The sequence below is a fragment of the Bombina bombina genome, chromosome 6 (genome assembly GCF_027579735.1).
Source record: "Bombina bombina isolate aBomBom1 chromosome 6, aBomBom1.pri, whole genome shotgun sequence".
NCBI classification, from domain to species: Eukaryota; Metazoa; Chordata; class Amphibia; order Anura; family Bombinatoridae; genus Bombina; species Bombina bombina.
The window spans coordinates 769,110,639-769,124,769 of record NC_069504.1 but is presented as its reverse complement, the minus strand read 5'-3'; positions in this window follow the sequence as shown (position 1 = coordinate 769,124,769).

Here is a 14,131-nt window from a genome sequence, read left to right as displayed (position 1 = left end):
TTTTTGAGATATAGGTATATCCTCATTAATCACCCCCCCCCCCCTTTTGACCACTTTTAAGTGGATTTTGGGGAAATGGTAAAACATGTGTTTCTTTATTTTTCAAGGAGAATCTAATTACCAATTTTCAAGTCTGTAACATCTTTGGTTTTTGAGATATAAGTATTCTCATAAATTACCCCCCCCCCCCTTTTGAACACCCTTAAGTGGATTTTGGGTAAAAGATAAAAAATGTTTCTTTATTTTTTCAAGGAGAATCTAAATACCAATTTTCACGTCTGTAACTTTCTTTTCAAATCTTTGGTTTTTGAGTTATAGGTATACTCATAAATCAGCCCCCTTTTTTGACCACTCTAAGTGGATTTCGGGAAAATGGTAAAACACGTGTTTATTTATTTTTCAAGGAGAATTTAAAAATTAATTTTGACGCCTGCAACATATTTTGATTTTGAGAAAGGTATCCTCATAAATCAGCCCCCCTTTTTGACCCCTCTTAAGTGGATTTTGGGGAAATGGTAAAATACGTGTTTCTTTATTTTTCAAGGAGAATCTTAATACCAATTTTCACGTATGTAACATCGTCGGTTTTTGAGATATAGGTATCCTCATAAAAAAATCACTTGCCTTTTTCACCCCCTTAGGGACGTAATTTCCAAAAATCCTTCCTTAGTGGGTGCCTACGTCATTAAAAACCAATGTACCTTCCAAATTTCAAGTTCCTATGTTAAACAGTTTGAGCTTGGCATGATGAGTCAGTCAGGACATGTTTTATTGACCCTGCACTGTGTGGAGTCTGAATTTTGCAGTGTTGTGAGAGCTGGTGGGAGGCGTTTTCCGAATATCCAGAAGTCACCTAATAGGTGGGATCGGATTTTCCCCGCTGAGGCCTATTACACAGAACTGTGACCACTGCTTATTCCTAAATTATCATACTTCCAATCCAGTTTACTTGCTTGCCATTGTGTTTGCATCACATCCCAGCTGTTTGGATCTAAGTATCTGAGCCAGTACGGGCTCTACGGCTGGTTGGCCTGAGAGATCGCTATCCAACCAATCGGAGGAGAGGTGTGTATGAACATCCACACACCCCCTTTGTGACGTCACCGCCGCAAAATTTGGAAGCTCCGAAGAGAGGAGCATGAAGGCGGCTTGTGTGTACAGAGCTGGGAAAGAAGAAGTTTACACATCCACCGGTGGTATAATCTGTCTCAGGTTTGAAGCTCTTTTGTGAGAAGCACAAAGGTGGATGGTTTGGGAGGTACCTCCATGCAGTATTGTTTACGGTTTTTTAGCTGGCCAGCTTTAGCAGATTATGTTTTCTCTTATCTGTCTAAAATATCTGTGATATTGATTGAAAAACCTGATGGTAATTTACCTCTTGCCACAATATTTTTTTTTGGGTCTGTCCCATGTTTCAACGTATACATTTTTGTAATGTTCATATGCAGTTTGCTAGTTTGTATGTCACATTTATCACCTGTATCCATGTTAATGACATCCATTCTTGACACCTGCGTTTCGCAGTAAATAAATGAGTTTTTTTGTCTCTCTAAAAGTTTTTATGTGCTATTTTCCCTTTCTTTAAAGTGATAGTATTGTATATCACTTTTTCTTTCTGTAACTAATATTGTGTATATTATCTAAAAGGGTTGCACTTTAAACTAATTATTATAAGTAGTATTAACTGCTCCCTCCTACCCCAATACATAGATACTTTTGTTTTAATAAGGAACTAATGTGAGGATTTTTACTATCCTTTTATTTGGAGGTAGAAAAGACTACTTTAATCTAATATATTAGGATATTGAGCACATAGTTGCTAGTATTCTGTCTAGTATTGGAGTCATTCTCAAGGATTTTGTGCTTTGGCATTCACTCTCTCTAATGACCTCTGGGATGCAGAACTTAAGGACTCATTGGCTAGTAATAATGATGGTAATATGGAATGTGAGGAAGAAATAAATGTGTATGGAGCTTTCAGAAAACATAGATACTATCTTAATAGACAACTTAAAATCAAAGCTGAAAATGCTAGTCTTACTAACTATATTGAGAAAAAAATCATACCTAGAGGTCTAAGATTGTTTTTGGATCCTGGTTCTAACACCAGGGAGATTAATTCATTGAAGAATGGAATGGGAAGCTCTCCTCTTGCTCCTTGGAGTTAATGGACATGATGATTAAGAGAAATGATAGAAGGTTATAAAAGGTAAAACTTGAAGCAGAAAAAGCCTTGGAATGTGTAAACAAATTTGAAAATGATTCAAACTTTGAAAAATTAAATGGTGAGACAAATACTAATGTAGCAAGATTAAAAATGGAAATCAGGGACTTCCGGGCAGCGGCCATCTTAATGGTCGCACTGAGCTTCAGCTCCTGGCTCATCCACCACCTCTTACTTAATTTCAGCCGAAATATTGGCGACAAGTTACTTAATAAAGTGGGGAAACCTGACTGAAGGCACTCTGACCCAATAATTAGGGTATTGGTTAGTGGTGCGGCTTCCTAACCCTCAGTACCGGACCTTTTCTGCTGAGGCCTTCCCCTATATTTGAAGCCTCATTTGTCCTCACCACTGCCGCACCTATTGTGTGGCCAATGCCCTACTGTGGCAAACAAAGAAGAAGCTAAAACTACAGTACAACTAAAGTGTACAATACTGCGATTCAGATGGAAATCCAGGAGGATCTCCTGGTTGGCGTCCTCAGCTCTCTGCTGCAGCAACAACTTGAACGCATCACTGAGGCCATTCACCAGGCATATAAAAGTCCTAATCCCGATTATATTTGCCGATCTACAGAACTAGAGAACACTGCAGAAGAGCAGGTGAATTATCAAGGAGATGCTTCCCAATTTGCCGATATGGTGATGACGGCTCCATGTGGATACCCTGGGGGGTCACCAGGCCTGGTGGCAGGGATCGCTTCCGAGGGGATGAGTACCCTAACCTTGACATATATGGGAGACACCCAGCTACATATAACGCCGTCCAGCAGACCAACGCAGCGGAGATCTCTGAGTAGCGACACAGTGTCCACAACAAGCTGCAGTGAGAAAGTCTGGCTAGGTGTGTCAATACCACAGATCATTGCTGAGAAGCCCCTCTTCACAATCCTGCACGCTGTTCCCGCAAGCGGCGGAGCTCAAGCTATGTGCAAACTGAGAGAACAAGACTATCGTGAAAGACTTGAGATGAGACATCACCTAGGTGGGGGACTGATTATGGCATCGCATGCATTGGTTGCGTGCAGAAACCAGGAGAAGACACATCCTGAAGAGGCTACAGCATGGCCGGTCTCTCATACCCCTCATCTCAGCGCAGCAATAACGGAGCTACAAACAGATATGTCTATCTCAGAATGGCGAAGCAAAGCCCAAGCCGGACCTGGCAAAAAAGGATAGAGATTCCTACATATTGTTCACTTTGGATATTGCCGGTGAGATAGCAGGCGGCAGAACCTATTCAAACGTAGCAGGAGAGATTAGCCCTGAAGTGGGAGTGCATGCAGTAAGTTTGTACCAAGCTGAGGCAACTCTACAATACAGAACTGGTGTAGGTTAATTTTTAGCCCTACAAAATGTTCCCTACCAGGTTGTCTATTGTTAACTTCGGCCACTCAGATGACGACCTCTGAGTCTGGTTAGCAAGACAACAACCGATAGTTCCATTACGATGCCTAATACATAGGGGGAAAATGCTATTGGTATTATATTGTCGCTGGATATTATGCAGTCTCATCTTATGCCTACCAACCCTATACTCAGATAACTTATGCACCGCCCTACTTGTACATATGGGTTTTGTATTTGAAGCATAACAATTAATATCTAAAAGCATGTTCATATAGATGGCACAGGTCATAATTTAAATGTATGTATAATTGCCTATAGTGTATTCTGTACAAAAAGGGATATTATGTTTTCCTATATTTTAGTTTGCTTGGAGTAAGCTTTACTGGGGATATAAGAACATTTCCTATTCTGACAAACTGTTATTAACCCAATTTACATAAGTTGTAGATAGCCATACTGTTATGCAACTAAGTATGTGAGACCCTGGCTTCAGTTGAGAGTTAGGTGCTGTATGGTACTCAGCATTAATACCCATTCATATGCTTATTTAGATATATAACTCCCTCTGTTTCAAACTGCCTCTAATATAACCATCTTGCCTGCAGCTAGGATCTGTAACCTGACCTAACGCTACTTATCTTCTAGGTTGTTAAGTTACATCTTCATTGTGGGAATAGATGTGACTCTCAGTTATTTTTAAGGCAAACTGCTTTTATCCCAATTTACACAAGTTGTAAGTAGCCATGGTGTTACATAACCTTATATTGATGTATTTTATATAGTCGTAATTGGAATTCAGGAAACATATAGTATTACGTATTAATTTGACAAAATATCATATTCTATCATTTCAACCCTTAGGTCCAAGAGTGACCTATTTTGTTATTTTATCTCCTCTTTAAAGTCCCTCATTATGTTTATATTGCAGTTCAGGAGGTCCAAGAGAGGCCTCTTTAGTTCTCTGGGGGAACTAATTTAATTTTGTATATTATCATTCTTCAAGAGGACACTTCCTATTAGAAAACTGAGGTTCAATGCTTAATATTTATTAATACTTTCAAGTTGCATATGTATTAATGGATGGTGTTTTTTTTTTTTTTGGTGACTATGTAACTGTCAATTTTGCTTTTGGCGTGACATTCTGTGTAATAATTTGTTTGTTTTACCTGAAAACCTCAATAAAAATATTTAAAAAAAAAAAAAAATGGAAATCAAAACTAGAAAATGTCATAAATTTAGGATGGATCAGGAAGACTATAAAAATAATAAGGTTTACATCTATAAATCACAGAAGGGATCGTATGATTCCGGTACTGATGCTTCTGACTCAGGGCCCAGAAGGAAGGGGAGGAGGAGAAGAAGAGGGGGCAAAAAGGAAAAGAAGAGTCTGGGGTACCTTTGAAAGAAAAACACTATCAAACAAGACAGACAAGGGGGAGAGGGGAACAGTATGGCCAATACAGGGGGAGGTCACGAGGCAAGAGATCACGCAGGGGCTATTAGGGAACCCTAATGATGAGGAGTTACAGATTATTAATCTGTCATCTTTTCCCCTAAATTTGGCACATAGTGAACTTCTAAAGAAGAGCCTCTCTTTTTGCCCTACGGCAAAACTTGACAAATTTGAGGCCTTTAAGGACCTTCACCTTTTCGCAAGAAAAATTGTTTTATCTCAAACCTTAGGCAAGCCTTGGGGGCCTGCTTCAGGTTTGACATTTGATGATGATGAGGCTATCAGGACTCTAGAGTCCCTCCTTCTGGATACTGAGGGAGGGGGGGGTATAGACTCCTCTTACAAGCCAGAGGTACAATTTAAACCAAAATCATCATATATGCCTTCATTGGCATTAGTCCCCTCAGTTAATTTCTTTGTGAGGCAAGTTGAGAAAGAAATACTATCATTTAATGAGAATTTGAGTTATGACAACTTAAAACCAGGTGAGAGAAAAGCATTAAAAGATCTCTGTACTGCCAGGAATCTGGTGATAAAGCCGGCTGATAAGGGCGGTAACCTGGTTTTAATGGATGAATGACTCTATACCAATGAGGTTAAACGTCAACTAAATGATAAATCTCAATATGAAAGATTGGATAGGAATCCGTTGTATAAAATACAAAATTCTCTATTCAAGTTGCTAAATTATTCAAAAAGTAGAGGAGTGATAACTTCTAAAGAATTTCTTTTCATGTACCCTGAACATCCAGTGATGCCAGTATTTTATGTTCTCCACAAACTACATAAAAATATGAAGTGTCCACCTGGTAGACCGATAGTGTCCGGGATTGGAAGTGTCACCGAAAAGATTGGTGAATATGTAGATCAATATCTACGCTCATTTTTGGTGACACCTACCTCCTATGTCAAGGACACATCGGATCTCCTTAAGAGACTTGATGGTATTTTTGTTGGGGGATCATGTATTTTGGCATCATTGGATGTGGAGAGTTTATACTCTTCTATACCTCATGACATTGGTCTTAAAGCAGCTGAATGTTTCCTGAGTACTAGAGGCCCAGAGTTCAAAGAACATACTGATTTTGTGATTTCTTTGTTGAAATTTGTATTGGAAAATAATGTTTTCATGTTCGATAGCAAAATCTATCGCCTGTTGAGAGGTACAGCTATGGGGGCAGTTTGTGCCCCACTTATGCCTGTTTACATCTGGGGGCTTGGGAGCTTTTAGATGTCTTTGAAAAATATGGTGACATTGTTGAGGAAAATGTACGTATGTGGGTACGCTATGTGGATGATGTGTTCATCCTATGGGACGGTACCCGTGATGAGTTTAAAGATTTTGTTTCTGTATTTAATAAGAATGAAAGAAACATTTTCCTGACCTCTGAAACTAGTGATAAGTCCTTGTCCTTCCTAGATATTACCATTATTCGGGAGGGACGGGAGATTCTCACTGAGAATTTCAGGAAGCTTACTTATAGTGTCGACAGTGGCCATATGGACACTCTGAAAAGGGGGGTTCCCTATGGCCAGTTTTTGCGCTTAAAGAGGAATTGTTCCTCTATTAAAAGCTTTGATTATCATGCTTCCTTGATGAGGAGACGCTTCTTAAAAAGGGGCTATTCTCAGAGCTGTATTAAAAAAAGCATTTTGGAAAGCAAGAAATTTGTCAAGGGATGATATCCTATACAATAAGAAGGAGAAACCTATTTCTAATAGCATAAGGTTCATCACCAGGTTTAATACACAGTGGGAGGACATTAGGTACATCATTAAGAACAATTGGCACATCCTATTAATGGATGATAAGGTTGGTGATGTGGTAGGTAAGGTACCAGCCATGGCTGCGACAGAAGCTTTCAGTCTAAAAGATAAACTGGTGAAGAGCCAATTTATTAGGTACAGCCAAAAAACAGACACAAACTTACATCTCCACTCCCAAATGAGGATGTTTTCCCTGTCTAGGGTGCTGTAATTGTGGCAATATTATTAAAGGGAATTCTTTTTCCCACCCATTGACTGGTAGGAAATATAAAATCTCAGGGTATTTCACGTGTAATACAGAATATGTAATCTATTTAATCAAGTGTCCCTGTTCCAAAATATATATAGGGGAATCGACCAGAAGGATAAGGGATAGAATTGTGGAACATAAATCCAATATACGTTGTAACAACATGGACGCCCCAGTTTCAAACCACTTTTTACAGGCAGGACATACCATCTCCCAGTTAAGATATCAGGTCATTGAACAAGTAAAAAGGCCTAGGAGAGGAGGAGACAGACAACAGATCCTAAAATCCAGAGAAACATACTGGATTTATACCCTACATACATTAATACCTCTGGGAATGAATAGGGAAATAGACTGGCAGGTTACCCTTAATTAACCAATTCGGTAAAAGAATGTGCAAAAGATTGAGTATATGTAACGGCCCTTTTATAAAATTAAATGGGTACTATCTCTATCTACTATTAGGAGCTGTATTTGAGCTCCAGTTGCTTGATATAACCTTTGTAAATTTATTGTAAATTTATTGTTTGGTAAATGTATATTGATTTTTTGTAAATTTTGAAAATTTTTGCATAACCCTTTTAACAAGAGAAACCTTTGAAAAAAAGCAATATATACATTGATGTGCTATTGATTTTGTATATTTGTATTGTATCTTCCAGGTTATAATAGATTGTTAAGATGGAAAATGCCTAACCACTAAAGGGAGTATGAAGAAGTTCTTCCTGGTGTATGTATACAGAGGGTTAACAAATAGTCCCACACCTGTACAGGTAGTAACTCTGCCCATTATGGTTACATAAGGAGTGGTTGTAGGCATTTGTATATACAACATGATTAAGGTCAGGTGCTGACCGAAACGTTGTTGGTTTTTTATGTATCTGATGAATAAAAGAAATTGAGAATACTTCAATCTGGTGCTGCTTCAACCTTTTTTTACTATACCTGATTAGGGTTTGTGCATGAACCCCTACAGCGTGCACCGTTTGTCTGGTTGGTGAGTGCTGGGCCTACCTCTTTTTTTATACAACCAATTTATCAAAAGGGCCATCAAGCTCTGATTGGCTTCGCAAAAACAAAGGCATTAAGGGGAGTTTTCCTTGCGGCCATTGTGTCTACTGCACCCATATGGACAGTACCAAATGTTTCTCAGTGGATGGTGTTAAACGCTATGATATTAGGTTTTTCTTCAATTGCAATTCTATAGGGGTCATCTATCTCTTACGGTGTTCGTGCCCGGTCTTCTATGTTGGCAAAACTAAAAGGGCCATGAAAGACCGGGTACAAGATAGGGATGATATCGCAAAACAAAAGGGACACCAATGTGGCAAGACATTTTGCTTGTGCACACAATAGTGATGCACACTCCCTTACTTTTGTGGTAATTGATAATTGTATCTCCTCCGGGAGAGGTGGGGACAATAACAAGGTTTTGCTTCAAAAAGAAGCCAAATGGATTTTTAGGTTAGGGACTAGATTCCCCTCTGGTCTAAATGAAAGACTTGAATATGCCTGCTTTTTAAAATGTTTAGTGTAAGAATTTTTATTAGTAAGTAACCTGTATATATCTAATAAGTAACTATCCTAACATTTCTCCAGGTATAGTGCACTATTTCCCTTTTACATAATCTTTAAATTTATGAGAGTGAGTGCCATATCACTTTGTGATGAATGCGTCTTTAATTATGTAGCCGTTTTATAGTTTTAGCACTAGGAATTAAGTTGCTACTATTAAGGCTATATAATTTTCTTTATTTTGGGTTTAATTATGCTCTTTACATATATGTATAAGTTGCAACATACTATGTAAGTTCACTTTAAGAAATTGATAGGTGGATCACCTGAGCACAGACAGGTGCTATAAAGGAGGTGGTTCTGAGATACTAATCATGCCCTGATGAAGCCCCTGACACACATGAAAATTGTGGGGGTGAAACGCTCATGACGTTGGCACTAAGTGTGTTTTTCTTGACACTATATGTGTTATATTTGTGAACATTGAGTTTGGACTGTGTTCATATGCGTGTTCCTTGACATTGGGGACATTGACCCTGCACTGTGTGGAGTCTGAATTTTGCAGTGTTGTGAGAGCTGGTGGGAGGCGTTTTCCGGATATCCAGAAGTCACCTAATAGGTGGGATAGGATTTACACCGCTGAGGCCTATTACACAGAACTGTGTCCACTGCTTATTCCTAAGTTATCATACTTCCAATCCAGTTTACTTGCTTGCCGTTGTGTTTGCATCACATCCCAGCTGTTTGGATCTAAGTATCTGAGCCAGTACGGGCTCTACGGCTGGTTGGCCTGAGAGATCGCTATCCAACCAATCGGAGGAGAGGTGTATATGAACATCCACACACCCCCTTTGTGACGTCACCGTCGCGAAATTCGGAAGCTCCGAAGAGAGGAGCGTGAAGGCGGCTTGTGTGTACAGAGCTGAGAAAGAAGTTTACACATCCACCGGTGGTATAATCTGTCTCAGGTTTGAAGCTCTTTTGTGAGAAGCACAAAGGTAGACAGTTTGGGAGGTACCTCCATGCAATACTGTTTACGTTTTTTTTAGCTGGCCAGATTTAGCAGATTATGTTTTCTCTTATCTGTCTAAAATATCCGTGATATTGATTGAAAAACCTGATGGTAATTTACCTCTTGCCACAATAATTTTTTTAGGGTCTGTCTCATGTTTCAATGTATGCATTTTTTTAATGTTCATATGCAGTTTGCTAGTTTGTATGTCACATTTATCACCTGTATCCATGTTAATGACATCCATTCTTGACACCTGCGTTTCGCAGTTAATAAATATGAGTTTTTTTGTCTCTCTAAAATGTTTTTATGTGCTATTTTCCCTTTCTTTAAAGTGTACTGTATATCACTTTTTCTTTCTGTAACTTATATTGTGTATATATGGCCGGGTTATAACACAATATATATATAATATATAATAATTATCCTTTAAGCTAAACCTAAAAATATGCATATACCAAAAACCATAAAATTAATATAAATTCCTGAATTCTTTTTTTTATTAGTTGATATCTATAAACACATTGAAATATATTTGTAGGAACCAGAGTATGAGTCAATATTATACACGTTTAAAACTATTAAAATATGCTATGCAAAGTTCATAAAAGTTTACCTTTAAAACTAGCCTTATTCACAATAGCCTTTCATTCAATTAACACAATGAGATTCCAAGATATTAGCTACTAGCATTCAACAGTACAATCAGCTATATAGCTACAATTGGTTCTAATATAATTCTAATTAGGACACTAAAAGTACATATATTCTTAATGGACCAGTCAACACATTAGATTTGCATAATCAACAAATGCAAGATAACAATACAATGCAATAGCACTTAGTCTGAACTTCAAATGAGTAGTAGATTTTTTTATAACAAATTTGAAAGTTATGTATATTTCCACTCCCCTTGTACCATGTGATAGCAATCAGCCAATCACAAATGCATATACGTATAGTCTGTGAATTCTTGCACATGCTCAGTAGGATCTGGTGACTCAAAAATTGTAATTATAAAAGACTGTGCACATTTTTTTTAATGGAAGTAAATTGGAAAGTTGTTTAAAATTACACGCTGTATCTGAATCATGAAAATTTGATTTAACCTGAGTGTCCCTTTAATGTAAACAGTTACTTTAAATATCCATTTATTTAAACTGGAACAAATTCTTAGTTACTTATAATTAAAACCAGTTCTAAGATATATATCTATATTGTAAAGATAAACAACTTAACATATAAAAGGCAAGTTTAACACTATACAGGACTATGAAACACGAGTTTTAAAATACACATATGCTCTTTATAATTTATTTACTACAGCAACAAGGAATGCTTATCTTAAATGTTTACCTATATTTTTAGCAATCTTTTAATACTTTACCAAAATGAAAACCAAATCGATAAGTCAGCTTCAAAACTTGTTTGTCCCACCTCATATAAAGATAAGTGTAATTGCAATTGATAAGAAAAAGTATGGCCCACTTTGCTTATAGTTTGACTGTGTCCCACGCAACAGTTTTCAGTCAAGTTAACAAAATCATCAGCAGCCAGTCTTTTCCCCTATCCTGCATAAAACTTATATTGTCTAATCATAGGTGTGAAAAATGGGATGCCCTTGAAAACCTTGTCCCTTCTTATTGGTTCATTTTGGGAATGTATGTTGTCAGGGAGATGCATCCTTGTCAACAACCAATCGTCTCCCGGATGCAACTCCTGCATCGCAACACCGGATTTTGGCCATCGGGGGTAGCATGACAAACAAACAGATTCATTTAACTATTTCTAACATTTTTAACAATTTAATTCATTTTTATAAAGTGATCATTTATCAGACCATAACTTTTTGCATCAATCACTTACAACCTAAATTCCAGACAGGGTAGCATCATGTCAATTTCTTGATTATTTTAATATGAAACATCAAATTCTTTTTAATATCATATTACATTAAAGTAATTTATATTGCTAACTATTCCAAAATTAATAGCATGATATATATATTCATACAAATACAGCATGTTTTATATTCAGTACTGCACTGTATCCCAACATGAATATAATATATTTCACAATTCTAATAAATCTTGAATGCATGAATCTTGTCTATGCAGATCTGAAATAAAAATAATAGGGTTATTAATTTTTATGTTAAAATATAAAATATCCATATGTCTGGTTTTATGGCTAAAGATATCTTGTTTTCCTGAAAAAAAAATAAGAGGGAAAAATTGTCAAATATGTATAAATCTATTTGCAGCATTTATCTAAAATGTTCTTATTAATCATTGCATTTTAGGTCCACAAATATCATATTGATATGGAACCCAGCCTTTATACATTAATTTTACAGATATTCATTCAGATATCCCATTACATCAGTTGTTCCTATAATTTTCATTAGATTTCTGGAAAACAGAGAGAATTTTAAAAAAAAATGTTTTTATCTTTAAGTCCATGGTTCAGTGTTTGTATACTTGACACAGCAGGCACTAATTTGCATTGAACTGTGAATGGTTTCTTTTCCACAAAATATGTCACTTACGCCAGACAACTAGGCTACATTGTAAACTTGTTTTTGCTGGTCAAATTTTTATTGTTTCCATTCACAGCAGGGCTGTGAGCTTCAAAAGCTATGTTAATCAGGAAAAAAGTGTCTCCTATCTGATGTCATATACTGAGCATATAGCTAATATTATCTTTTGAGACAATTTGTCCTTCTTTGAAATGACTCAATGGTCCTATCCTATCTCAACAGTTTAAACTTTTGTCATTTTCTTTGAAATGATTGTTTAAATAGAACAAATGTCTCCTCTAAGATTACTTTGAAAACATTTCTTTGTTCTGCAAGTAATTTATTTGATGAGTGAGAGAGGGGGCTGGTTTACATACATTTTCCCTTTTGGGTCCCATAAACAAAATGAATTATTTGGTGTACACAGACATATTATTTATAAGTATCCATGTGTATATTATTTTATGATATTCTTATACCCTGACAATAAAGAATATATATATATATATATATATATATATATATATATATAATCTGCAGATAAACTCAGGCCTTGTCTTCTGCTGACTTTACATCATAATATCCTTTAGGCCCCCTTGGTGGGAAAATAAGAGGAAAAAAGGGGGATAGGAAAAAGAGCTGAAAAGATGTAAAAGAAATCTGAGGAAATGGAGAGAATAAAAGATTGGGAGGAAAACAAGTACGGCTAACAAAGAAGGCTAAAAAGAAAGCTAATAAAATATATATGCTTGCTGTCCCTCCTACAATGTAAACATTGGTGATAACAGTTTCCCTGGTTCAAAGAGCTGCCCTAGGATCCTGACACTTTTTTTTTTTTTTTTAAGAAAAAAGTGGGGGGAAAAGGGGGATAAGTCTTTGTCTCCCTTTCTGTTATTTTAACTTAATATTCCTATTCCTCTTTAATTGTAGCTTTTACATCTGTTTCCCTCATTTTTGCTAAGGATAAAGAACGGTTGGAAACTTTCTTTTCTCAATTTGAGATCTCTGCAATCTACTATTCAGATATTTTCTACTGAACTCTTAAATATTTGATTAAAGGGTTAGAAATGTATTATCATTTGAACCTATTAAAGTATGTTAATATAAAGACTACTATAAATGCAATCAAATAAAACTTTAGTTTTTTTAAATAAAGCTTTCACATATCTTAATTTTAAAGATTAAATTATCATGAAATGAGCAGTAACGACTGCCCATAAAATGAGGCATGGCTCATGTAAATCTAGCATCCGCCCCCCATCCAATGGTGAAGCTGCTGGGACCCTTCATTTTAATATTTAGATTTAGTGTTAAAGCACACAGCAAAGTAAAAAACATTGTGCTTGGAGGGGCAGCTTCACACAGGAAACTGAGAGGAGACAGGGAACAATATATAAGCCACACGACAGGCTGCAGGTTTACCAAAAGAAAGTGGTCTGGAGCAGAGTGAACGAACGTTGACTGGGAGCTGTGTGAGACTTCACAGATGTTTCTGTCCCACTTCAGCCCTGCACGAAGGAGAGCAGACGGTAAATACAGCAGTGAGTAAAAAGTTTATTTTACGCCGCCTGGCTCATCTTCCCCCTCTCCTTCTTGCTGTCTTTGCTTGATTAGTGACTGTGAGGGCTCCGATTCTACATGAAAGCAAACACAGCAAGAGGGAGGGAGGAGATGAGCCCGACAGCTTAAATAAACAGAGCTCTCATACTCACCGCTGTATTCAATGTCTAAAGCACAGATGCACTTTATCATAGGCAGGGAAGAATTCTTCTTCCTCTGTTTTCTTTGTGACGCTGCCCCTTCAAGCATAAATCATGGAAAGATTTATTTTTTTCGCTCCCTGAGTTGATGCCTTTCTGAGATCCGGTTTACAAAATCTGTCCAGATGCGATGCCCCTCTAGTACCCTGATTAGCCGGTGCCTGCTTGGAGACAGGGAGGCTAGTCTGCGCATGCGTTGCCAATACCTTTTGTTTTAATGCGCATGCGGGCGGCCATGATGTTTCTACCTGCAAATTTCAAAAATATACTTATTTTTGGACAA